Source organism: Vombatus ursinus, unplaced genomic scaffold (genome assembly GCF_900497805.2).
Source record: "Vombatus ursinus unplaced genomic scaffold, bare-nosed wombat genome assembly UNPS02014797.1, whole genome shotgun sequence".
Classification (NCBI taxonomy): Eukaryota; Metazoa; Chordata; class Mammalia; order Diprotodontia; family Vombatidae; genus Vombatus; species Vombatus ursinus.
This window is the reverse complement of record NW_020954575.1, coordinates 9,459,076-9,464,007: the sequence shown is the minus strand read 5'-3', so window position 1 is coordinate 9,464,007 and position 4,932 is coordinate 9,459,076. Positions and strand designations below refer to the sequence as shown.

Genomic DNA, 4,932 nt, shown 5'->3' with positions numbered 1-4,932 from the left:
GAACAAATTGTTCATACGTGCCCATTCCATCTCTAGAAGTCTTCACATGGTTGGGACAGACATCCCCCTGACAGGTTTGAGGCCACTCTGTTACCCTCAGCCTGGTTTAGCCAGTCAGCAGAGATGGTTTTATCAGAGTGTGGCCATTGCCCATGCTACAGCTTCTTGGAGCCACAGGTGAGATTTGGGTGTCCATTTGGATACCAAAGGTGGATGAGCAGCCCTGAAAAAGACTCAGCAAGCCCTCACACCAGAGGTGCTATTACTCCCTGAACACCCCTTATGCCCCTACTGACTAACTAATGGAAAGGTTAACCCACTAGTGGGGGTTTGTGAGCTATAGTTGTAGTGCAGATCCACAGAGGATCTTGAACCTTGGGCAATCATCCCCTGGAGAACCCATCTGAAAGAATGTATTGGGGTAGATAGCTCAAAAGGTTGCTACACATTGATTGAGAGCTAGAAGCCACCTCAGACATCATCTAGTACAACCTTCTCATTTTATAGATGAAGAAACTGAAACCAAGAAAAGTAAATAAACTTGCTTAGTTCACAAAGAGTTAAATAGAGGAGTTAGATTTTGAATATACGTCATCGAATCATGAGTTCGTAGATCTTTATTTGGAAGGGATCCCTAAAGGTCTCCAACTCCAAGTCCAGCACTCATAATTCTCTGAGGAAGAAGTAAGTACTTGTCGACTGAAGGAATCAGGTTTCTTATAGAGGGTGGCAAATGAGCTGAGCCCTGAGGGAAGCTGGAGGTTCTAAAAGGCAGGGATGAGGAGAGAATGGATTCTATTCATGGCCATCTCTACAGAAGCATAGAGATAGTAGATGAAATGATGGATTTGGGGAACAGTAAGTAGGTCAGTTTGGTCTAGCTCTGTTGTGGAGACTAAGGACAGGTTGAGTTATTGTGGAAACATGTGGGAAGGGTCCCAGGTGAGACAGGCACCTCTGCTTCATCTTTAGTGCCTACAAAAGCCCCTTTGTGAAGGAAGGCAGGAGATACAGCTTATCGAAAGAGATGGGAGCTCTTTGACAGCTGGTTATCTATGAATTCTAAATCCCCATCCACCTTGGGCACACAGTGTGTGCAGAGATGAGAATCAGAACAGTACCAAAGAATGTGCCCAGGGGAAAATTCTTAGAAAACAGATTATGACTGAGATAATAAGCTACTATGTTGGATCACAGTGTTCATACTAGGCAAGTAGGCCCAAGGATTTGACTATCGACAGGCCAGGAACAGCTCTACTGAAGACTTTCCTTGCAGAAAATATACAAATCCCTAATTATTTCAGAGACGGCAGGGATATGTAAGACCTGCTAAGTGAAGAAATGAAACCTTGGTGCAGATAGCTAATGAGCTCATTTCTAACCTTCGGGCACAGGCAGCTGCTTTACAATACAGCAGGAAAGGCTGCTTGCTCTGCAGAGTTGTAGGCTCATTTAGGGCAAAGGCACACGTGAATTTGCCGGCTTTGCAACTCCTCAAGGTCTGCCCCCTTCTTGGTGCCTGAGGAGAAAGGAAAAGTTCTCTAAAACACAGAAAATGGATTCCTATCATCAAACCCCATCCCTCTCCCCATATACACTCTGGCTGCTTTCTCTGAAAGAGTCAGTGGGAATGTATGAGGAAACAGGAATGAGAAAGAGAGCCTCAGAGGAGGAAGAGAGCCCAGAAAGAAGTTGGGGGGGGGAAGGGTAATCATGTGAGAGAAGGGAGCACAAAAGAGGAAAAGGAAGATATGCTCGTTCCTGGCTTTTCTTTGTGGGACCAAATGTTTTTTTCAAAACAAAAACTGTTGAGTGCCAGTATGCACAAGGTGTTATGGGAGATAGGCAAGAAATACAGTCAGACCCTATTTATGTACACTTGACTTACAAATGGATCAAATATAGGTATTACAGGTGGGCAGATAGATCAGAATATCATAGATTTGGAGCTCAGAGGGCCAGAGGTCATTTAGTCCATCTCTTTCTTTTACAGATGAGGAAATTAGGGCCCAGGGAAGTTAATTGACTAGTTATGAAGTTAAATGACTAAGTCATACAATTTAAGTTTGTATGAGAATAAATAACTGTATTGGAATCCATGTCCTCTGGAGGGCAGGCATCCGGTGAATAATTGGTGAATAGACAACATAGTATAATGGATTTGGAGTCTCTGGAACAGACAGCCTAAGGTGTAGGAAGGTACTGTGTGTGGGTATGAGGTTGCCAGTTTTTCTGACCAGCACCAAGGAATGGTGATTAACAAATGGGTGGTGAGCCAAGAGGGAGGTCTTCAAGTCAGCGCTGCAGAATTCTGTCTTTGGCCTTATTCTATTCAACCCTTTTTTTCTCTTGGATAAAGGCATAAATAGTATGCATGTCGAATTTGCAGATGCCTTGAAGTTGGGAGGAACAGCAGAAACAGGATCCCCAAAGATCTCAATAAGGAAGAACAATTGGCTGAAACTAATAGGATGAATTTAATAGGAACAATGAAAAATCCTACCCTTGGGTTTAAAAATAATCGATCACCAAGTATGGCATGGGGAAAGGTTAGCTAGACAACAAATCTATGTGAAAAAATCCTAGTGGTTTCAGAGGACTGCAAGTCAACATAGACATGGCAGCCAACCCCGCCCCCTATCATCATCATCATCACAGCACTTATACAGCACTTTAAGGTTTACAAAGTGCTTTACAAATGTTATTTCATTTTATCCTCACAATAACCCTGGAAGGTAGGTGCTATTATTATCCCCATTTTATAGATGAGGAAACTGAGGCAGACAGAGGTTAAGTGATCCTACCAGGGTCACATAGCTACTAAACTTATGAGGCTGCATTTGAACCTAGGTCTTCCTGACTCCTGCTCCAATATTCTATTCACTGAGCCTCAAATTTAGGTTGTATTAATAAAAGTAAAGTATCCAGAACAAGCAAGGTGATGGTCCTATGGTACTCCACCATGGTCAGACCACATCTGGAATATTAAGTTATGTGCCGAGTGCTACATTTTAAGAAAGACCTTGGCAAGTTGGAATATATCCAGAGGAAGGCAACCAGGATAAGAAGGGAATTCAAAACCATGCTATTCCCCTGCCCCCAAATCTGTGTAGCTAACAGGATAAAATGCAAACTCGGTCTGTCATTCAAAGCCATTCACAGCATGGACTTTACTTACCTTTCTAGCCTGATTCTATAATATATGGAGACATGGTAACTGTCTTCAAGCATTTGAAAAAGCTGTAATGTAGAATAGGTTTAAAATCTGTTCTGTTTGAGTCTAGAGGGTAGAAGTAGGAACAATGGGTAGCAATTATGGAAGCAAATTCAGGCATGAAGTCAGGAAAAAACTTTAAAGAGCTATAAAAAAAAAATGGAATGGACTTCCAATGGGGGGTGGTGCGTTGTACCTCCTTGGAGGTCATCAGGCAAAGCTGAATGATCATCCTTCAGGTAAGTCATACAGGTAATTCCTTTCATGGATGGGTTGGATTACATGGCTATTGAGGTCCATTCCAGTTCTCAAAGTCTGTGATGAATACTCTGGTCTAGCCAAACTAGATTGCTACCTATATCCCCTGAACTCAGTAATTCCATCTCCAATCTCTGTCTTTATACACGCCATTGTCCCCATTTTTATGTACTCTTTCTCAGATTCCTTGTTGACCTCAGGTTCAACTCAGTTGCACGGTCTTCTGTGAAACTTTCCCTGATCTTCCCGACACTTAGCGTTCTCTCTCCATGTCAGTTTTCCTTACTCTATATTTATTTGTTCACGCATTGTGCTCTATCCTCCCCTAATAGAATGGAGCTTCTTGAGGGCAGGGCCTATTTCCTTTTTGTCTGCAGTATACCCAGGATTTTGCACAGTGCCTTGCATGTAGAAGGTAGTCAATATTTGTTGTATAGAATCGAATCATCCTCTTCAGGCCACTTTACCAAAGTTGAGCTTATATTGATTCAGCGTTATAATGAAGTTTATAAATGCGAAAGTCATAGATCATGCTTAGTCATTGCATAAAGAATTCTTGAAAGTACCAGATTCTTTTATTAATTAACTTGACTGTTGGTGCCCCCTTGTGGTGACCTGTCTCTATGAAAATACTATAAAGGAAAACCAAAATTTAGTAATTCAGTTCAATTACATTTTGATGGCAGCTGTCCTAGTGCAGGCCTGATTCTTTTTGCACAGGCTATTTCAATAAACCCCTAAATAGTTTTCCCACTTCCATCCTCCACCCCTTCCCACTCACCTTTAACAATGATGCTGGATTAATTTTCCTATGACCCAGATCTAATCATATTACTTCTCTGCTTAAAAAAAAAAAAGAAATCACTATTTCCTATTGAATAAAGTCCATTTATCTCAGATTGGCATTCAAGGCCCTTTTCAATCTGGTTCCAATCTGCCTCTCCAGACTTTTCTTCAGCTATTCTCCTACTCACACTATAGTCCACCCACTCTTGACTATTTCTTTTAATTCAGACATCCCTTCTTGCCTTTCTACTTCCTTGCCTTTGTTTATGTCATTTCATCTGCTTTGAATGCCCATCCACTGAATTCAGCTCAAATATCTGCCATCTCCTTTATGAAATCTTATCTCAGATCTGCCTAAGGAGATGGGCTCTCTTCCTTCTGACACCTTGGCATTTTGTACTTCTCATTGCATTTTATCCTAGGATTGGAGACTAAAAGGGAACTCAGAAGCAAATTAGTCTAAACCCTCTCATTTTATAGATAAGAAAGCTAAGATCCAGATAGGTGAAGGTCACACACATAGTACGCATCAGAGATAGGATTTGAACTTGGTCCCCTGATATCAGATGTAATGCTCTCTGTCCATCATACTGCACTCTATCTCAAATACATCAAGGATCAAACTCCTTAAATTTTTGCATCTCTCTCTCTCTCTCTCTCTCTCTCTCTCTCTC

At 41.7% G+C, this 4,932-nt stretch overlaps 1 long non-coding RNA gene across 1 annotated transcript in view; it reads left to right on the top strand.

Moving 5' to 3' along the window:
• Nucleotides 1-605: 605 nt before the first annotated feature.
• Nucleotides 606-4,932, top strand: part of LOC114049359 — a 58,541-nt gene continuing 54,214 nt past the window's right edge. The window contains exon 1 of the long non-coding RNA XR_003569857.1: nt 606-684. This is a non-coding gene — a long non-coding RNA (uncharacterized LOC114049359). The remainder of the gene's footprint in view (nt 685-4,932) is intronic.